We start from the raw sequence: 24,042 nt of genomic DNA on the forward strand, positions 1-24,042 counted from the left end.
TCATTCTTCTCTCCCTCCTTTTTTTCCCTCTCTTCCTTATTCCCCCGTTGAAGCCTGAAATTACATTCTCTGCTAAAGGCCGCCATGCACAGTAGCTTCTCAAAATGGCCCTGCCAACTACAGAGCGAAAGAAAGCACATCGGACCGGGTTTGGGAAGGAGAGCGCAGGCTGCCTCTGAGGATTCAGGGGAATAGAATGGTCTGTCATAGAGGTAGCTGATGCAATAGAGTGCAGCTCGTGTCAGGCTGGGCTAATGGTTCCTGAGAATACATAGATACTATGCAGGTCAGGAATGCTTGGTAAGGTGAAGGTTTTGCTTTTTTTATCATTATTAAATGCTACTGAGATATCAGTTCAGGGGTTTAAAGTCTGATTTATACTTCTGCATCAAGTGATCGGTGTACCCCAGGGTGCATACTGTACCTTGCATGTGGCAGACGTCATTGTCATTTAAATTACATTACAATCATGTAATTCTGAAATTCAATACAATTCTGAAAAGTTAAGGTTATTAGTCCCCATAACTTTATTAGTTACAAATAACTTTACCTAATTAGTAACTAATAGCTTTTAACAGTTAAAGTTATTATATATAAACACAATTAACCTGCAGTTAGCATATAGTTGATGTCAATGTGTACATGTTCCAATCCAGGTTCAGTCTGATTACGAACCCCTATATACATTTCTGAAGAGAGCAAAATACTTCCCAGGAGCTCTGTTTTTTTTTGCAGTTTTTGTTTTCACAAGTCCACCAGAGGCCATTGTGTATGCTTTTTCAGATCTCAAATTTCTCTCGTGAGTGCCATTTGCACATGTTGATCTTGCATTAATCAACCAGAGGCCGCTGTCGACTGACTAACTGATTGACCAACCGACTGACACCCCCCACCGACCCCCTTTCTTAAACCTAACCAATAGTTTTATAAAAAGCTCAGATTGACCCGCCGAACACCTTCCCTAAACCCAACCGCAGTGTTTTGAAAAACAAAACTTTTTTGCTTTCTGGAACCGTTCTTCACCGGACCAGAACCCTGTTGTCATGGTCAACTTCGCTCTGCATCTGAAGTCCATCGACGCATGTGTCAAGCTACCAGACTAACTGCTAACAGTTGGAAAGCTGTCCATATTGAGGTAAGTGGTCAGTAGGTGATTACAAAATATAATAACCGAGAGAGCTGGTGCTTTTCTTCCCGACCTGATCCAATTTTTGTACCAAATGGTACTGAAATTTTAAAAACCTCAATTTTCCACAAAAATTTGAGCGCAATTTCTTAAACACTGCTGACTGGCCATTGTGTTCACGTGCTAAACAGAAATAACTGTGATTGGCTGTGAATGTTCACCCCACTTCGCAGCTGAAACACAGATGCAGGGACAGTAGCTATGTTTCCATCCACCTATTTTTATGCACATTTTGCATATGCGCATAAAACACAGTTGTTGGAAACGCCATGATGCGTATAAATTTTGAAAATGCACATAAAAAACTTATGCACAGAACTGAGTAGGATAAACTTTTTATTCGATAAGAAATGATGCGCATAAACTACAATGGAAACAGTTTTACCGCACAAATTTCAGTATGCGCATTAAAAAAGTTATGTGATTGTGTTATAAGATATATATATATATATATATATATATATATATATATATATATATATATATATATATATATACATACATACATACATACATACATATACATAATAATATATACATATACATAATAACTTGCCTAATTACCCTATCCTGCTTAGTTAACCTAATTACCCTAGTTAAGCCTTTAAATGTCACTTTAAGCTGTATAGAAGTGTCTTGATAAATATCTAGTAAAATACTATTTACAGTCAGCATGGCAAATATAAAATAAGTCAGTTATTAGAAATTAGTTATTAAACTATAATGTTTAGAAATGTGTTGAATTTTTTTTTTCTCTTCATTAAACAGAAATTGGGGGAAAAATAAACAGAGGGCTAATAATTCTGACTTCAACTGTATATATTATATTTATCACATTTCAGAAATTTTCTTCTAAAATGAGTATTTTTATCAAGCTCCTGTGCGCAGCTTCAGTAATCTTCTTTTCATTCTCAAATTTCAGACGGCACATAGATGTTTTTGCATCTGAACTCTTCATATACATAAAACACACCCAATATATGCTTATTATATCAAAATACACATATAAATAATACATTTAAAAAGGGCCAAATGGTCCAAAACAAGCAATCGAAATCGGAGTCCTGTAAGATATTCAAAACACTCTACAGGTCATAGACTGAGACAGTAAGTCAGAATGAACATGCTTCCAGGCTTTTCCCTCATTACTTGGATTAATCTTGCAAATTAATTTTGTGTTGACATTGAAGAACGTGTTGCAATCTTCTTTTGATTAAAAGCTGCAATGTTTTTTGAATAATCGCCTTTTATGTTTGGAATAAATTTGTATGCTAAAAGAGAGAAAAGTAGAAGAATGGATGATAATACACACTGAAAATCCCAAAACAAAAACAAAATGAAGCGAAAAGAAAAGAAAGCGCCTCTGATGATTACAGAAATTAAAATGAAACCATCTGAACAAAGGAAACATGATAAAATCCACTGAAGTGAAAGAGTTTCTGTGCGCGCGTCTGTTTGATAATAAAATATTAAATTCCCGAGGGATTTAGATCATGCTGGGTTTAATTCTCCAGGAACAGTAATCAAAAGAAACATGAATTAAAACAGGAAGATGAAAAACATATATGTATATTGGCTTTTTGGGGAATACAACGTTAATCAAATAAAAATAAATTACTGTACGTTCTTATTTTAATTCCTGCTTAACCTTTCAGTTCTCATCCACCAGAAAACGGCCAAGTCCGGCGTCAACCACTCAAACCTATTACAAAAATACAAATTACATGCTTCTCAAATCTCAGTGTGTGATTTAATTCAGTCTATTCAGATGACGCCCCTCTGGGCTTTACTGAAACAGCAGGCATTGAAGGACAGCTTACAAGTGTAACCAGAAACAACCTAAAGTACCACAATTCTGAATATTATTACAATAACGTATGACTCAATAAAGGTAAATGCAATTCCGTCAGCTATAAATGTCTTTTTGTTGTTACATAAAATCATTCACTCCGCCGAAGGCCGACGCTTGAAACAAACAAAGCATTTCGCATTGTTTCCCCCCATGCATCCAAGTATCAATCTATTCAATAAAAAGGGACACATCTGTCATGGCGAGCCCAAAATGGAGGTCATTTGTTTGAAAACTGCACGTGTGTGTAATATGCATGTATCTCGTTGCCCCCATTTCCATAGAAATCAAAAGCTGTCAGAAGTTTACTCATCCCCCTGTTTTGACTCCATTCAATCAAGTGTGTGTATAATTACCCAACTGCCGTATGCTAATCTATGGGGACCCAAATATTGCGGTTTGACAAATCCTTCATTTGTATTCACACGCCACACAAAGCATCAATCGTGCTTTGCGTGCAGGAGCACCCCCCCTCTCAAAACTTCCCCCCAATTCCCTGGAAAACAGGGCTGCGGAGCGAGCACCGCCTGATTAGAACTGGGATGCATGCTGGGATCTGCGTGTGTCATTAATATCTTCCCATCCAGATGGCTCTTTCGAGGTATTTGAATTCATAAAAAGGCGCTAAGGCTGGGTCCTGCCCTGGAAGAGTTTGGCGATGCAGGCTGTCAGCGGGAACTGAAACCGGGAATAAACAGAGTGTGTGTTCCAAAGTTGGCCACCCGCTGGGGCTAATAAACGCCCCTCTTTCTTTGGTCACCCAGCCTCACAGAACCGGCAGAGGCTGTAATTGTCATGGTGATGTGCTGAATCTGCAGACACAGGTAAGTGCATATTTGCTGGTGCGCTGTGTTCTAAATGGGGCCGCTTTTGCTCATCACCGACGCTCATTATGCACACCATTGATTTGTGCTAAGCGTGTGTCTGTCATGTGTGGGTGTCTTTTTTAACAACTTTCTGCATAAGCTTGTGACTAATACATATACATAGGCCTCTGTTATTTTTTTTTAAACATCAAACAAAGACTTATAAAAATATATACAGTGCATCTGTAAAGTATTCATAGCGCTTCACTTTTTCCACATTTGTTTATGTTACAGCCTTACACCAAAATAAATTAAATTAATTTCTTTCCTTAAAATTCTTCACACAATATCCTATAATTATTTTTGAAATTGTTGCAAATTTATAAAAAATAAAAAACCTAAAACATCACATGTACATCAGTATTCACACTCTTTGCTCAATACTTTGTTGATGCACCTTTGGCAACAATTAAGCAATGAAGTCTTTTTGAATATGATGCCACAACCTTGACATACCTGTCTTTGGGAATTCTTGTCCATTCCTCTTTGCAGTACCTCTCAAGCTCTGGTGTACAGCCATTTTCAGATCTCTCCAGAGATGTTCAGTAGGTTTTAGGTCTGGGCTATGGCTGGGCCCCTCAAGGACATTCACTGAGTTGTTGTGAAGCCATTCCATTGATATTTTGGCGGTGTGCTTTGTAGTGCTGGAAGATGAACCGTCACCCCAGTCTGAGGTCAAAAGCACTCTGAAGCAGGCGTTCATTCTTGATGTCTCTGTACATTGCTGCATTCATCTTTCCCTCTATTCTGAGTAGTCTTCCAGTTCTTGCTGCTGAAAAACATCATCACAGCATGATGCTGCAACCACCATGCTTTACTGTAGGGAGGGTATTAGCCTGGTGATAAGAGGTGCTTTTCTCCAGAAGTAATGCCTGGCATTCACTCCGAAAGTTAAATTTTAGTCTTATCAGTCCAGAGAATTTTGTTTTTTATGGTCTGAGAGTCTTTCAGATGCCTTTTGAGAAATTCCAGGCAGCGAGTGACTTCCGTCTGGCCACTCTACCTCTGGATTGCTGCACAGATGGTTGTCCTTCTTTAAGGTCCTGCTCTTTCCACAGAAGAACACTGGAGCTCAGACAGAGGGACCATTGGGTTATTGATCACCTCCCTGACTAAGGCCCTTCTTCCCTGATCACTCAGCTAAGATAGACGGCCAGCTCTAGCAAGAGTCCTGGTGGTTCCAAACATCTTCCTTTTATATATGATGGAGGCCAATGTGCTCATTGGATTTTTTAGTGCAGCAGAATGTTTTCTGTAACCTTCCCCAGCCTTGTGCCTCGAGACAATCTTCTCTCAGAGGTCTACAGACAATTTCTTTGTCTTCATGCTTGGTTTGTGCCTTGACATGCACTGTCAACCCTGGGACCTCATATAGACAGGTGTATGCCTTTTAAATCATGTCTAATCAACTGAATTTACCACAGGTGAACTCCAATTTAGCTTCTAAAACATCTCAAGAATGATCAGTGGAAACAGAATGTACCTGAGCTCAATTTAGAGCTTCACAGGCTGTGAATACTTATGTACATGTGATTTTTAAGTTTTTTTTATTTGTAATAAATTTGCAACAATTAAAAAAAATCTTTTTTCACATTGGCATTATGGGGTATTGTGTGTAGAATTTTGAGGAAATAATATAATTCATTTAGAATAAGACTGTAAGATAATAAATGTGGAAAAAGTGAAGCGCTATGAATTCTATGGATGCACTTTATATTCAATTGTTGCTCTGTTAAACATAATTTGGGAAATATCTGAAAAAGAAAAACAGGATCATATTTTTGACTTCAACTGTATGTGCCTCCATTTAGTTTTAGCCGTGAAACAAATGACTGTCGTGTTTATAGACGGATAAAAAGGTGAAAAGCCTGTCAGGGGCGAGAGTGTTCCATCATGCGGTCAGCGCAGCTCTCGTCTTTTGTCCGCGTGTGATTATGATGGCCGCTGCAATCACCTCACAAAAGGGTGAGCGGAGAGAGGGCAGTGTTTCTGTCAGCTCGTCTCCACCCCTTTAAATACAGACTGCACAGCTGCCTCAATGAAAGAGTGGCTCACCCCCCCGCCAGCACTCTCTGTGGCAGCACTCTCAAACTCAGCTCAATCTCTGCCTGCTATTTACAACTAAAACAATTATAATACTAATGAGTTTATAGTTCAGTCTATATATCCATCAATCTATAATCTGTCAATCTGTACAATCGATAACACCGACGCGATTTGACCATCTCTACATTTACTCATCTGTTCACATATGCTTCATACATCTATCAGTCTATTCATCCATTCATCGGTCTATCTTTGTCTCTCTCATCTATCTATCGGTCTGTCAGTCATCCATCCAACCATCAATCCATCCAATAATTTATCCAATCATCCATCCAATAATCTATCTATTTTCCATCCATCTATTGGTCTATCCATCCATACAATCGATAACACTGATGAGATTTGACCATCTCTACATTTACCCATCTATTCACATATGCTTCATCCAGCTATCATTTAATCCATACATTTATTAGTCTATGTCTCTCTCATTCATCTATCAGTCTGTCAATCATCCAATCCATTCAACTATCAATCCATCCAATGATCTATGTATTCATCCATCCATCCATCCATTGACCCATCCATCCATCTAAAGGTGTATACATCCATCCATCAATCTGTCTTTTTATCCATTTATCCTACCTACTATTGGTTTATCGGCTCATTCATCACTATATCTAACCATCAATCTATCCATCCATTTAATAAAAAGAGATTTATCCAGCATTTATCCATATATTTAAACTTTTTCATACATCTAAATTCCATCCATCCATCCATCCATCCATTCATCCATCTATATTTTTCATCTATCCACTCATTCATTGGTCCATATACATATCTAATATTTTCCATGCATCATAAATCCATCTATTCATCCATCCAACTATCAGTCAATCCAATGGTCTACCCATCCATTCAACAATCAATCTTTACTTTCCATTTATCTACCCATCCATTAATCCAGATATCCACCAATCTTTCAGTCTATCTATCCTACCAATCATTAGTAATTCTATACACTCACCCATCAGTCTATCTATTCATTTATCTATCCATCTATCCATACAATAATCAATAAATACTTTTTATTCATCCATCCATAGGTCTATCCATCCATCTGTCTATTTATCCATCTATCCTACCTACTATCGATCTATCTACTCATCCATCTGTATATCTGACCATCCATCTATCAATCAATTTATTAAAAAGAGATTGTGAATCAGAACTGATTGAGTCAATACTCAACCCTAGCATTTATCCATATATCTAAACTTTTCCATCCATCATAAGTCAATCTATTCATCCATCCAACTATCAGTCCATCCAATGGTCTACCCATCCATCCAACAATCTATCTATACTCTCCATCTATCCACCCATCCATTGATCTATATGTCCGCCCATCTATCAGTTTATCCATCTTACCAATCATTGGTCATTCTATTCACCCACCCATTGTATCTATCCATTCATCCATTCATCCATCCAACTATCAGTCCATCCAATGGTCTACCCATCCATCCAACAATCTATCTATACTCTCCATCTATCCACCCATCCATTGATCTATATGTCCGCCCATCTATCAGTTTATCCATCTTACCAATCATTGGTCATTCTATTCACCCACCCATTGTATCTATCCATTCATCCATTCATCCATCCATCCATCCATCCATCCATATAATAATCTATATATAATTTTCATCCATCCATTCATTCATCCATCCATAGGTCTATCCATCCATTCATCCATCCATCAGTCTGTCTATTCATCCATCTACTATCGATCTATCTACTCATCCATCTGTATATCCAACCATCCATCTATTAATTCAATTCAATTCAATTCACCTTTATTTGTATAGCGCCTTTACAATGCAGATTGTGTCAAAGCAGCTTCACATAAAAGATTGTAGTAAATTGAAACAGTGTAGTTCATTTTTCAAAGTTTAAGTTCAGTTTAGCTCAGTTCAGTGTGGTTTAATAATCACTACTGAGAATCCCAACACTGAAGAGCAGTCCGTTGATGCGCTTTTATTAAAATCTATTCTATCCATTTATTAAAAAGAGATTGTGAATCAGAACTGATTGAGTCAATACCCAATCCTAGCATTTTTCAAAATATCTAAACTTTTCTATACATTTAAATTCAATCTATACATCCATCCAGTCAGTCCAATGGTCTACCCATCCATTTAACAATCTGTCTCTCCATCTATCCACCCATCCATTGGTCCATATATCCGCCCATCTATCAGACCATCCATCCTACCAACCATTAGTCATTCTATCCACCCACCCATCAGTATATCTATCCATCCATATATTCATTAAAAAGAGCCTGTTAATTGGAGTTGAGTCAATACTCAACCCTATCTTTTTTCCATCTATCTAATCTTTTCCATCAATCATAAATCCATCTCTCTATTTATCCAACCATCAGTCCATCCAAATGGTCTATACATCCATTCATCCATCCAACAATCTATCTCTACTTTCCATCCATCCATCCATCCTTCGTCTATTTCACCACCCATCCATCCGACTGTCCGTCCATCCACCCACCCATCCATCCAATAAAAATAGCGTGTGAATCAGAACTGATTGAGTCAATACTTAACCCTAACATTTATCCATCCAACTAACCTTTTGCAACTATCAATACATCTCTTTGTGTTTTTTCAATGAACATATGTGATGGCCCATTGACTAAAGTGATTTTCTCAGTATTTAGATTTTTTTAAACCTCAGATTTTCATCAACACAGTCCTTCAACACAAAATTAGTTTTCTAACATTGAACATTTATTATACATATATATATATATATATATATATATATATATATATATATATATATATATATATATATATATATATATATATATATATATATTAGGCATTGCTAAGAACTAGGAAAACGTTAAAGATAATTTTCTCAGCATTTAGATTTTTTTAACCCTCAGATTCCAGATTTTCAATAGTCATATCTCGGCCAAATATTGTCCCATTCTAACTATCCATACTTTAATAGAAATGTAGTTTATTCAGCTTTTAAATGAAATCTCAATTTCCAAAAAAGGTACACTTATGACCAGTTTTGTGGTCCATGGTCACATTTACCAAGCTCCGATGGAAAATCTTATACCATAATACACAACTAATTATAAGAAAAGCAAATTCTATAACAATAGTATGACATTTATTTTGTTTAAATCCTAATGGAAACATTAATAGGAGAATATGTTTATGTGCTGGCATACTCAGTTTAGTAAAACTAAAAGTCCTGCACATCATCAAAATAATCAGCATAATGGCCAAAAAGAAAATATTATTGGCCAATGTGATCATTAAAACACCAGCCAATAATCAGCCTTGGGGTTTATCGGTCAATCACTAAAAATTAGCATCTGTCAATCATTCTATCGACCTATCCATTCATCCATCCTTCGATCCATCTATGCTCATTTACAACAAAAATAATCCCCTCTTATTTTGTTTCTTAACTCCTCACACAGTTTCTCTTCTCATTCTCTCTCCCTCTCTCTGTTCTCCCACCAGTCGAGATCTGGAGGACGGAGGGTACAAGAGCAAACATGGAGATTAGTAGTAGCTAATAATCCTCTTCTTCCACACATACTCTCATATTTCTAAATTAAAGAGGAGTGCAGGGGGGCTTATAAAACATTAAAGGCCGCTCCATCCGAGCAGCCGCACCCTCCTCCCACCCCCGGGGCAGCAATGCACCCTGGGATTTGCAGAGAGTAAACTGAAGCCATACATCATTGAGCGGCGGGCCACAGGAGAGAAGTGCGGGCCAATAATTCTGAGGTTAAACAATGTAATTTGGATCTTGTACATGCAATTTATTTCAGACGTCAGAAGAAGTTCAAACTTTCCTCTTTTATTTAAAGGCAAACGAAGGATTGTGGCAAAGGGCGGAAATGGTATCTAACAAAGTAAGATGTTTCCTGCTTTTTACTGCTTCACAATACTGGAAAAAAGTGACACTGTGATATATTGGTTTTCTGCAGTATATACTGTGATATATAATACAATATCAACAGATGACTTGATTGGTTGGCTTTGGAAATAATTCATAATTTTAGATTGACTCGGATGATTTTTAGGGATGTGTATCTGAATAAATATAAGGCAACACTTTATTTTGAGGGTCCATTTGAGTTTTAGTAGACTGTCTGCTTAATATCTGTTGATCTGGTCTTTCAACAGACATTTAATTGATTATAAGAAACACCCCAACTCTATCCCCAAACAGTCTACTTCTAATCTAATGAGAATTAGTTGGCATGTAGATGCAATGTAACTTATATTCAACAAACAGACCATCAAAGTATAATAAACATATTACATGAATAAAATAAAGCAAAGGGAAATACACATACACATAGTGCAAATGTTTTTTTGGGGGGGAATTGATTAACATGTTTCCACTGAGCGGATCAGTACAATATAGTAAAGCAGTGTTTTTCAACCACGTTCCTGAAGGACCACCAGCTCTGCCTATTTTCCATGTCTCCTTTAGCAAACACATCTAATTCAGATCATTAGCAGAGACTGAAAGAGCTGTAATGGGAGTCACTGACAAAGCACACATCCAAAACATGCAGTGTTGGTGTTCCTCCAGGAACGTGGTTGAGAAACAATGTAGTAAATTGCAGCACGGTTTTGTATAAGTCCCCACAATCACGATTCCATTTTCACTGATAATATCATGCCTTCTTGGTGTGCATGTTTTAAGCCAGAAATATTTGGTTTTACTAAATTTATTCTTGATTAATTGTTTAAATAACACGTAGCTGGAAATGTTGCCAATTGACATTTTCATTGGATGTATGTGCAATGGCTATAAAGTATTTTTAAAAATCAAACAGTGTATGACAATGTCATTATTTCTTAAAGAAGAAAGCTGGAACAGCATTTCTTTTGCATGCTTAGGTTTAATATATTTTAAAACCAGATGATTGACAAGTGCTTGAAAATAGACAGAAGAATCTGCACATCTCGCACTTTCCACACATTTTTAGACATGACATGTGAACGCCTCCAACAACAATGGATGTCATACAGCAGTTCCGGTTCTTGCTTCTTGGCATGTGGTTGTTTGCCACAAGAAAGTTCATTGCATCATGGCATGATTGTATTATCACAGTGTCTTGTTTCAGCACTGTGTTTCAATGACACTTCCTATGTTGTCATTTATGCACACACAAGTGATAGTTTTCTGTAAACCAATCATCATTCTAGCTCTAGCCTTAGGTATTGTACACTTCCAGAAATAAAAGTACTAGAGCTGTCACTGGGGGTGGTACCTTTTCAAAGGCTACACATTTGTACCTAAAGGGTTCATATTAATACAACAAGTGTACATATTAGTACCTAAAAAGTACAAAAGTGTATCTTAATTTTTTTTTTTTACGTACAAATATATACTTTTAAGGTACCAATATGGACCCTTTAAGCACAAATGTGTATCTTTTGAAAAAGCACCACCCCAGTGACAGCTCGTGTCCCATATTTCTGAAAGTGTAGGTACAATACAGTATGTTTTGATACATTTGCAAGTGGAAATGGAAATAAATGGTACTGTAACTGTTCTGTCCAATTTCACTTGCGACCAATTCATGGTTGGATTCCTGGCACAGCTGACCACAAATAATCATTTTAGCTTCTGATTTACATATACACAGAAAAAAAGTTGTGGCGAAAGGCAAGAGTGCATCAATTACAAGTTTCCAATGCAAGAATTTTGTAGAGTCGAACAGTTAATTTTTAATTTTTTTTTTTTTAAGTACAGTAACTTTTTCTCAACCTCGAAAACAACAACAACTCTGTTTTAATGTTAGGCTAATATTAGCTGCAGAAGTAATTAGATTGGTTAAGTAAATGGATTAAAATTGTTGCAATGTTGCTCTTTGTTCTAGGTGTAGTTCGCTTTCACACAGCAAAGTTTCTAAATGGACCAAAATAGCTAAAGCAAGTCAGGTGCGAGTAAACTCTCCTCACACTGGTCAGAGTTTCACGGTTTATTCTGCAGAGTGCCGTTCCTCATGCATCCTCATTTTAATTTATGGCAATGAGCAATAAGACATTATAAACGAAACGGTGCACTTTAATTTTGAAGGGTGTCACCCACAGACATCGTTGCCAAATTTAAATCCGAGGTAAGTATTTCTCATACATAGCCTTGGCTAGAATTATGCTTTATAGGCTTTACATTACAGAGAGAAATAACAGATAAAAACAGACTGCATTAAATTTTCCTAACTGATAAACAGCACTTGGTAATACTTTTAGCATGCTTTCTCTATCACATTTTACTGTTGCCCTTAAAAAAAAAAAAAAAAAAAAAACTTTGGCGGTTTTAAAACCTTGACTTTTTCAAATCGTGGTATACCTTGAAACCGGTTATTATCCCATGCCTAATACAGAATCATGCTAATCATTTAAATTGAATAAACTATTCCTAAGCTTTTTCTTTTCTGAGTCATCTCGTGAAATTGTGTATATAAATTGCAATACTTCAATTGCAGAAAAATAAAATATCACAATGTCAGATTTTTCCAATATTGTACTTCATCGTATACATATTTATACATACAATTAATCTTAGATACGTAACAGTTTCCTGTGCCCAAATGCTCTACTTGTAATGCTTGCATAGTCAGAGGCCTTAAAAAACATTTGCAAATGCTCGTTCATTTATTAATTTTTCTTCAGCTTAGTCCCTTATTTATCAGAGGACGCTACACAGAATGAACCGACAACTATCCCATCATATGTTTTACACAGCGGATGCCCTTCCAGCCGCAGCCTAGTACACATTTGCAATCTCTTTTTCACACACACACTAATACACTACAGATACAGAACTTTGTTTCACCCAATTTGCCTCCAGCACCTGTTTTTGTTTTTTTAGGGGAAACCGTAGCACCCGGAGGAAACCCGCATAAACACAGGGAGAACATGCAAACTCCACACAGTAATGCCAACTGGTCCAGCTGGGTCTCGAACCAGCGACCTTCTTGCTGTGATGTGAAATGCCGGCCAAATGATAAACTTTCCTATATTATGTTAACATTTTTCATTGAGTTTACAAACACATGTTCTGTGGTGCCTGCTCAACTATAATCCCCAAATCCTGCAAAGTGACTTTTGAGGATGCAGACATTGTGATGTTGCTACTGAAACGATATATTATGCAGCCCTAACAGCTTTAGCATCCCCCATTCTTCTTAACTTCAAATGGGTTTTTCAGAAGGCTACTTTTTAACCTTGTAATTATTGTAATCCTCTTTTATTGCACTCACAAAGAAGGAACTCCATTATCATACGAAGAGGTGTTCGACCCTCATTTAACATGCATCGCTAATGAACAGTTCGGACCTTGCGATCCTTCCTCGGGGTGATGTTCACATTTCCAGGAGATTGTTCATCTTTGAGATGCACCAACAGTGAAACAAACCAATCTTCCCTCCTTTAAATCGCCTGCCTCTAAATGACACACTGATATTTAAAACCACAATTAATTTTGCACTTCATTTTCATGTGGGTCCCGTCTCGTAGGGTGTCAGGGTGGTGGTTCGGAAACGGGGAGGAAATCTCCTGCAGTTTAGAGGATTAACGGCTACAAAGTGCCCGCCAGAAATAAAAGAAGGCCAGCCGGTGGAGTGATACAAGTGAATTAAAAGATTAAGGTGGTTTATAAAGACTGATTACAAAGCCATAGGGGTTTCTGAATGGGAAGACAAACCTTGCGATGGGATAATTCCCTTGTTCTTTCTCCTCATGGATGAGCTATTATTTCGCGTTGCACTCTCTCCTTTAAATCGATTAGTAATGGACACCCAGATCGAGACTTATAACCGGGCTCAGGGTGAGTGAGACCTAAAAAGCCGAATAAAGGGAAAAGGAAAAGTGAAAAGGAAAGCAAGATAACAATGTTTACACACAAAAAAGAACACTGCAAGTATGAAACTCACATTTTGCCCAGCATAGTCACCACCTATCAGTTTTTTAGAAAAAGAGATCTGAAAACACAACAAAAGAAACATGGTTATGATTTTAGTATAGAGCAGAACAGTCTTTATAAATAAACTTGCAATATCAGTGATAAAGTCCCAGCCTCAGACACCACACCTACACACCGCCTACAGTGCATTCACTGACTGCCTGGTGCATATTGCTCAATAAACCTGTGAGAACTTGAGGTGAGAGAGAGTGAGATACTTATCTCTCTATAAGAAATACATACACTGTAAAAAGCAACAGCTGTTCTCACTAATAAAATTAAGTCAAGTTAACTTATTATGAATGAGATTTTTCACCTTGCAATATTTAAACTGGCACATTAAGTTGTTAAACTAAATAGATTTAAGTAAGCTTTTGAGTGGTCATGTGTCAAAAGCATGTTAATTATAGAGAATGGTGATGAGGGAACTGAGGAAACAGAAGAATTAAAACTTAGACATATTGAGACATAAGCATAACAAATCTAATTTCTTTGATGTTCAAAATGTATAAATGTAGTAATATTAATACATGCAATAATAATTATGATTATATAATAATTATACTATAATATCTTTATAATAATAAATAAAATTGTATTTATATAATAATAAATAAATAAATAACATTATTCAAATATGATTTTTATAATTGCTAGTAATACCTTAAACCTTGGTTGGGGCGATGCAGTGGCGCAGTAGGTAGTGCTGTCGCCTCACAGCAAGAAGGTCACTGGTTTGAGCCTCGGCTGGGTCAGTTGGCATTTCTGTGTGGAGTTTGCATGTTCTCCCCGCGTTTACATGAGTTTCCCCCACAGTCCAAAGACATGTGGTACAGGTGAATTGGGTAGGCTAAATTGTCCATAGTGTGTGTGAATAAGTGTGTATGGTTGTTTCCCAGTGATGGGTTGCAACTTGAAAGGCATCCGCTTCGTAAAACATAAGCTAAGTTGCCGGTTCATTTTGCTTTGATGACCCCGGATTAATAAAGGGACTAAGCCGAAAAAAAAAAATGAATGAATGAAATCTTGGTTTAAAATTACTTGCTATAAAATGTTCTAATGTTTTTTTTTTTTTTTTGAATATGTGGATGCTATATAATACAATGAAATGTTTTAGAGCTGTACCCTGCAGGCACAGGATGTCAACATGACATCATATTGACGTTGTACCCCAACATGTTTGGACATGAAAATCGGTATGACATCAACACCCAACATTAGGCCAACGTTAATGTTTAATGTCCAACCTAAAATCAACCTAAGATCAACCAAATATCAACGTCTAATCATGTTACACCTTGACGTTGTGTGGACATTACCACTATGACATCTATCAGACACCTGATTTTTGTCACTTTCCAACTCAACCTAAAATCAACCAAATAGCAACATAATTCGATGTCATCATTAGACGTCAAAATAACGTTGTGCTTAGACACTGGCTAAACATTGCATTTTGGTCACCTGATGTCATATCCTAAATCTAACCTAATATCCATACCTTATGATGTTGCGTGCCTGCTGGGTAGGTTGAGGTTTTTAGGGTTTTCACTTAAAATTAATACACTACTTAAAAAAATTGAGGAAACCGATCGCCTTAAAAAAATTCTAAGGTCCACTAATTACATTTGACAGTGTTCAACTGCGAATAATCATGGTACATTAAGAGTTTTTATGAGGAATCCTACACAATAAATTTGTATAAATTTTTTTAATTATATATAATGACATTTCTAACTTAATGGTTGGGTTTGTCCAAAGGGGAGATCGTGGACGAAAGTAACATGGGATGAAAGTAACCATTTCTCGAAGCCCAGACAAGAACTGCTTTTCAGGCTGTAACAGCACATTCAGCCTGCATACCTTGATGGAGCTGCCAAATATCACCTTCTTATGGCATCGTGCCCCACAGTTAGGTCTGAATTTCAGTTTTAAGTGCAGAAAGTAAATTATTGTAGCGGTTCTTTTTTCCTAATTACAAGATGTGTTTCTGTTTTCATGCATCACAGTAATGATTAATCTACAGGTCAGTTAGTACAATAACACATCTTTAAGTTTGCTATGTCTGAGTTTTTCAGTTTAAAATAAATCGGGTTTCAAGAGTTCACACTTAGATGTTGCTTGCTTAGGTTTCACATGGCGTCCTAGGAGGGCTTCCACATGATCTTTTAGCATAAAAAGGGTCCAAGATCAGGTCTTGAAAGCTCCCCCTGGTAAAGGAGGAAAAGGAGGAAATGGGGTGGACGGGGGGACTCTTCCAAAACAACGATAAGGTATAGTGTGAAATCAGTTCATTTATTGTAGGCTTGAATCAATCTGATTGGAGTATTACTGATTACGGATGGGAGACCAGCCATGAACAATCATATCATGTGCTACTCTCTAAATTGATTTAAATTTGATTTATTACTTAAATGGCAAAAATTTCAGTGAGGACAAAGGATAAAGCTGCGGTCACACTACAGTTTGAGCTTGCGAAATTCTGTCGTATGGCGCTGCGAAAAGGGGCAGGATTAAACAAGATGTTTAGACATTTAAAAAAGCGAGCGGTTGGTCCATGTTTTAAATTTCTGTCCAGGTAGGTCATGTTTTTATCCTTAATTTGTCTCACGCAGTCAAGTGATGCGATTTCGCAGGTCAGAGTTCACCGAGCTTGAACTTTGCAATGCAGTGAACTGCGAATTTTGAAGCTTGAGTTTCCAGTCTCATGCATTAGCGTACATAAGAATGGAAGTCTATGTGAAGAAAATTCCAGTGTAACCACAGCTTAAATCAAGAAGGGTGAAATTGGTCAATTTATTGTAGGCTTGGATTAATCTGATTGGTTTATCGCTGATTACAAAATAGGAGTTTCAATGAAGTTGAATTTATATATATATATATATATTATTTATAATATTTAAACATAAACATTAACAAGTTCATAGTCAGATATATTTAAAATAAACAAGATTAAGCCAGTTAATCTAGCAAATATTGTCATGCTACTTTTGTCCCTACTGGCGGGGTCAAAAGTAGCAATGTGCAATTTATGTTTATAGTGAAATTAGTTAGAAGCTGTTTTAGATTTGTTTGAAATACCACCTGATATAGATAGACCACACTTATGTTTTAGTAACCAAAGCAAAAATATATTTCTGTCTGAAACATTATCTTTTAAAAATAGGTTTTTATGAAAAGTGGTACTTTCATCTCCGCTTCCCTATTTGAGTAGAAACAACCCGGCAATTTTCGAGAGTACTTACCGACAATGATGTGCTGTAATCTGCGCTACTTATAAAAACTTCCAATGATTTGTTCTGCCTTTCTGGTAAAGTCAAACTACCAGAGTTGTCTAATCGATCACCAGTGCAAGCTATTATCAATTTCATTTCAAACTTTTAAATGGTCGCTTTATCTAGTAATACCTAGTAATAAAGTTTGTGGCAAGTTTTTATTAAGCTGCAATACAAATCAGACTTTTATCTATTTACAACAGTCTATTTAGGAAAAAACTTACTTTTCAAAATGTTTGGGGTTTGAAAAATAGTTTGATTCTGTTAATTCTGCTATGCAGCAAAATATTATTGCAATTAGAAGAGCCTTTTTAATTATTTATTTATTTCTGTGGTGGTCGAGTTTCTAGCAGACACTATTTAGTCTTTAGTCTCTCAGAAATCAATCTAAAATATCTGTTAAAAAACAAGGATGTTAGGAAACCAAACCACTCAATCTGTAATATCTAAGCATATGATTCAAATAATACTTTAAAGGGATTTTAGTCCTCACCAAAAGCAGCATAAATCTTTTGCATGACCATTTCTCTGCCCCTGTTGACCTTTAAACATCCCTTCCTGCAATACCTTTAAGACTTCTACATGTAAATGATCTGGGTTATGATTGTCTTCCATCACTGCTGGCCAAACCGATGAATATTGAATAGGCGTTGATATGTAAACGTGGGCGGTCATATGTAAATGTCCTCCAGGCCATTTTTACATCCCAGTTTAAACAAGTTCTTGTAGTCTGAGAAAAGATGTTTGCTTGCTGCATATTAACAATTTCCACATAGCGCTTAATCTTGCAGAATAAAGAAATCCATATCTATTTTCATGGTATGTCCAATAAAATGTGTAAGAGAATCATAAACTGAAAAAATTAACAGGATGTGAGGTTTACTTATAGAATGGAATATAGAATTAAAGAATGAACTGGTGTGTTAACAAGCGAGACAAGCAAAATATGCAGAGATGTGGTGTACCAGGACAAAGTTGGAGAACGGCTGCTTTAGAAACTTGTGCCTAAAGTATTTTTTTCTGATGGCGTGTATGACAAAAAGTGACTGCACACTGAATCTAAAATTTTCGTCTGTAATTTTCACAAGTTAAAAAAATTATTTAACCGTACATCGTGTTTCAATCGTAAAAAAAAAATGTAAATAATTGAATCAGGTTTGATTTTTTTTTTTTTGCATCAGAAATAGCATTTTCAGAGGTGTTTTGACAGTTCAGAGCCACCATACTTGCAAAATCTAATGCCATCAGCACAGATGACTTTATGACAAACGGCACAGTGACAGAAGGTTGGCAGACACATAAGAAAGATTGAAGCAGTGTCCTGATGCGGTGACATGTTACCTGATAGATTCAAAAGATCAAAGAGTTGTTAGATAGAGACAAGATTAATTAAAATATCATGTTTCACAAATATAGTGAGACGCGATTCAGTGGTACATCCTTGATAAACTGTCCGATGTGCACTGCTCTCTGGAGCAGCTTAACCCTAACCCTAACCCCTTTCAGAATAAGCCTGTGTTTGAAAAATCAGAAATTGCAATTGCGATTAAGCAAAAGCTGCGATTGTCATGCACATCTAGTCAGGAAAGCACATGACTACCGCCTTTGATTAATTAATTAATTAATTAATTTATAAACCCTATATGACTCTGATACGGTGGCCGAGAAGTGCAAAACAACATTACAAAGTTTGAAACATTTTTACAAAGCTCGAGACAAATTTACATTTTGAAAAACATTTTTACCTGTCATCAGACACAATTACATAGGAAAAACAATTTTACCAAGAACGAAACAAATTTACATTTTAGAAAACAAATGAACAAGACGCAAAACACTTTTACAAGTCCTGAAACAAATTTACAATTACAGATTTCTTACGCAAAGGGAATGAACCTCGCACCGGTAGTGACCCGAAATGTAACACACACACAGGAAAATATCAACAATATCCAGCTCGTGTGTGAATTTGTAGACAGGTTTCCACAAGTCTTCAACTATAAAAATCATGGTTTGACTAACTGCGATAAAACATATTAGAGCTTTTCTGAGAAAATATCAGCGTGAGAGTGTGTAGAAACATGTAAATGCAAGTACATGGAAACAATTAAAACGGCCAAAACCGACCTAAGACTGTGGAACCGAGTATCTCAGTTACAGTAGATAAGTCGGTTGATATTCATGCAGAACCTTTTGACTTGGGTTTGAATCCTGTTGATGACATATCAATTATAATTATTTATTTACATAAATTTTGGTTATATACTGTTCTGCTACACAAATATTAAAATCAATAATGTTTACACTGACACCAAGAAATAAGAATCTTTATTCAGTATGGGCATGTTTTGTTGCTGTAAAAAAGTGACGAATCTGCCAATCTGCAAACGTGGATAGTTTGCACATCTGAAAAGGGGCGTGGACACCAGTTAAACCATAACACCGGCTTCATTCAGTTTACTGTTAAGAGTCCTCAAGCAGATGTTTACACCGTGTAGACTTGACATAATGTTCATGATTACAGCGTATGAGTGATCTTGTTAAAATATTGAACACACTGATGCAGTATGTCTGGTGTTTCCATCTGGTCCGCGTCCTTTCCAAACACCAAACACCGACCACTAGTAAAGCAAAACCACGTTAAGCTGCTCATGTGTTTGCCACAAAACGGGCAAAACAACCCTCGACCGCTGTCCATGTTTGGTCACCATAAACTTTGTTTACGCCATGTACTTCACATCACGAATTTACTGCGCTCACCAACAACAACTTTCCCCCGCGGCACTACCGGTGTGTGGTACATTCTACGTCACTACCGGTGCGTGGTACATTCCCTTTCCGTAAGAAATCTGTAATTGTAAATTTGTTTCAGGACTTGTAAAAGTGTTTTGCGTCTTGTTCTTTTGTTTTCTAAAATGTAAATTTGTTTCGTCCTTGGTAAAATTGCTTTTCCTATGTAATTGTGTCTGATGACAGGTAAAAATGTTTTTCAAAATGTAAATTTGTCTCGAGCTTTGTAAAAGGGTTTCAAACTTTGTAATGTTGTTTTGCACTTCTCGGCCACCGTACTCTGAGGCTCAGTCTTCTTTCACATACAAATCTTCTCTGGTTTGTTTCCTCTGTTCAGTCCGTCAAACTGTAAGTAAACGCATAAACACTAAAAAAAGCACCTCTATAGTAGAAGCTGAACTTCAATTTAAATTAAAGAAATAGAAGAAATAAAAAAAAGCAAAAATGAAAATGTCCTGTTAACTTACTCACATACAGGAAACTCAAGATATAGGTTGCTTTTTTCATCAGTTGAACATTAAAGAAGACTTTTAGCTGAATCTGTGGTCCTCGCTGATTTATATAATATCGGTGAATGATGAAAGGTTTTTAGATTAAAGCAAGTCCAAATCAAATCCAGGGTTTCTGTGAAGCAAAACAATCAGTGTAATGAATTGAACGTTACTCCTAATATTCTATTATTATTATACATATTCATCCATAGCCAGGTCAAACAGTCCCCCGTGCATGATTGACTGTAGTTTGTTGTAGTCTGGTCGCTTTTGAAAATGAAGGCGCAAGAACTGGTGATGCAATCTATCAACAAACTGGGCCCCTAAACTTCCCATTCAATTATGCACCCTCACACTTTCGAAATAAAAGTGGCAGGACTGAAATGTACATCTTGGATGACTTGTGGGTGATTAAATTAACATTTAATGTTAATTTTTTTGGGTGAAATATCCCTTTAAGGCATTTAAATAAATCTACTATACTGCATATTATATAAATGTTCTAAACTACATTAACATCGCAATGCTTTCATAACTGTGGATTCTCAATAACATCATTTTAGTTCTGTATTTATTTTGTTATTCAGATTAAAAAAAAAAAAAAAAAAGCATAACTATTTTCAAATGCATCTAAAAATCGTTCTCATCAGCACTGACGGAGCCAGCAGTTTGTCTGCAAACAGTATACCACAGTTTAGGCATTTGAAACTTCTTTTCATCCACAAATGAAGCATATATAGGGGCCATGGTGAGCAGAGAGGCGGGAGAGTGAAAAGAATAAATAAGAAAATGAAAATGAGAGCAGATAGGAGGAGAAGATAGAAAATGCTGTCCGCTGCAAAGTCTTCAGACAAAAGCGTGAAGCGAGGGAAGAGTTCCTCAAGCCCTTCTCCATTCCAGCATGAGCCAGTAAGCACTTTTTTTTCTGAGCTGAAAAGCTCTCTGGAACACCATCCATCAGCACTTTTCCACCACAGGAATAGTAGATCCAGGTAAAAGAGTGACATGTGTAGAGAATTTTTTCAGCGATAGTCTCTCTCATGCCTTTCCTTCCACTTGCTTGCTCTGCTTCTTTCATCTTTTCGTCCTTCAGCCTCCTTCTTTCTCTCTTTACACCCCCCCCCTTTTTTTCTACCCCCCCCCCCCTCCCAATTTTCTCTCTTTCTCTGAGAGCCTAAACTCCTGCTCTCCTCTGAACTCCCATAATGCCTTGCTGTCGCAGCCTATTAGATGATAACCAGCTAAGATCATGGCATCTCTTTTAAAACTACGCCACGTATTGTGTTTGGTGCCAGTCCTGATGGACTGCACAAAGCAATTCCCCTCCCATCCCATCCAGATCCGGCCCCCTTTCCCCTGTGTCCACCATATTTTACCGCCAACGAGGGACTGATTGCGGTGCACAAGGCATTCGTTATAAAGATCCATTTACTCATTGTGCTGTCCTTTATAAAATAATGACACTGGATCCAGCCTATTATCTACTCACAGTGTCTGTAATTACTAATTACGAAAGAAGTAACAATTCAACTAATGATTTCTAGGCTTTTTAGAGTGGCTAACAGCAAATCTCGCTCTGCTGGGTATTTAAAGAGGTGGTGTAGCCAATGTATGGCGAACATGCACTGGTTTAGCTGAATGGAGAGTTTCATGTATTGAGAAGCAAGATGTAGATGGACAAAAAGGCCAAATCAGGGTTCTTCAAACTTGGAACCATACCATACTGCAAATTTTAGCTCCAATGGCAATCAAATGTAGTTAAACCAGCAAATCTAGGTGTTTAGGGTTGCTTAGAAAATACAAGCAGTAGAATTGGAGTTTCAAAGAATGAAAACTCTCCGGAAGGTTTGAAGATGCCTGGTCAAGAAGATTTTGCTAAAATACTTAATATGGAGCATTAACGGGCAACATCAGCCCTATTTTATTTTAATCCTTATTAAAATGTGTTTGCAAAAATGTAATCAAAGTTTCAGGTATGCTTGAAAATGAAAAAAGTGGAAAGGCAGATGTGTTCGACCATAATTGTATACCAAAATTGTATAGTAATATTGTATATTTTTCGTTGTGCGTTTTGAATGTCATATTATCTTAAAATTAGGCTAAATATGAAACTTGTTTTGGTACAGTCATGTTGCCAGGGACTTCCTGGAAGAAGAGATTTCTGTTAATGGAACCTGTCTGGATAAATAAATAAATAAATAAATAAAATTAAATAAAAAAATAAAATGATTTAGGCCAATATTTAAATGAATAAAAATATATATCTTCATAAGGTTCTATTACGACTGCACAACACTGGAAAAATTTGCTATGCTGTTGATTATTGTGATAATGATATTTCCGTAATATATATATATATATATATATATATATATATATATATATATATATATATATATATATATGTATATATATATATATATATATATATATATATATATATATATATATATATATATATATATATTACAATATATATAGTATATATAAAGATACAAACCCCGCTGCTGCATGACAGCTGCAGATTTTCCAACTCGAGCAATTTGCGCGTCAATCGCGCAAAATGCTAAACTCGCGCCGCATCATTCGAGTGTATCGTGCCGCAGGATGTCAATTCGCGTTTTTGCATTGACTTTACATGTAAATCACTCATGCTTGATGCTTCTTCCGTGTGAACGCAGCATTAGCATCACCTTTGGGCTGTTCCAGTTAATAGCAAAGCAGCAACTACTGGGGAGGAGAGTGTGTGTACAGTGCTCAGCATATACAAGTACATTACTCACAAATGTCTCATTTAAATTTATATTTAATAGGAAGCTTTAAAATATTACATTTGTGCATATACATTAGATTAGTCAGTAACAAAGCCAAATTTGGAGCTAATCTAATAAATTGTTTATAATAATAGTCCAAAAAATAGTAACTCAAATTTGTTATGGACATTTATTATTTTTTTTTTTAAAAGCAAAAAAAAAAATAAATAAATAAAATAAAAATAAATAAATAAATCACACCACAATTAAACCACATTGAACTGAACTAAACTGAACTTAAACTCTGAAAACGGCGGACACATTTTCAATTTACTAAAACTTCTATGTTAAGCAGCTCTGACACAATCTACATAGTAAAAGCGCTGTAGAAATCAAAGTGACTTGAATTGAATAAAAATCAAGAGAAACAAAATATATATATAAAAAGCTGTTAAAATTTTGTCAATACTTAGTTTGAATTTAAATGTACTTTCTATTTCTAAAGTTGTTCGGTCACTAAAATGATATTTTAATAAATATATATGTTTAATAAATCAGATTTTTCAGATGAACAAAAATATTTATTCACTGAGAAAAAGATAAAAATATTCATTTTCTAAATGGGGTGTATTCATTTATGCTGAGCACAGTAGATAGTATGGCCCCATCTGATAATGATACATTTAGATAAACAACCAATGGATACAATGAATGTAGTTTATCACACTTGTCTGAGATATGTG

General features: G+C 36.2%; 1 long non-coding RNA gene across 4 annotated transcripts in view; it reads right to left on the reverse strand.

Moving 5' to 3' along the window:
- Window positions 1-24,042, reverse strand: part of LOC141379814 (uncharacterized) — a 127,463-nt gene that overhangs the window by 66,171 nt on the left and 37,250 nt on the right. For all 4 annotated transcript variants that reach the window (XR_015520066.1, XR_015520065.1, XR_015520063.1 and 1 more), the window contains 2 exons: window positions 13,962-14,009; window positions 13,733-13,866 (listed from right to left, as the gene is read on the reverse strand). This is a non-coding gene — a long non-coding RNA (uncharacterized LOC141379814). The remainder of the gene's footprint in view (window positions 1-13,732; window positions 13,867-13,961; window positions 14,010-24,042) is intronic.

The sequence above is a fragment of the Danio rerio genome, chromosome 21 (genome assembly GCF_052040795.2).
Source record: "Danio rerio strain M-AB ecotype USA chromosome 21, GRCz13ab, whole genome shotgun sequence".
Classification (NCBI taxonomy): domain Eukaryota; kingdom Metazoa; phylum Chordata; class Actinopteri; order Cypriniformes; family Danionidae; genus Danio; species Danio rerio.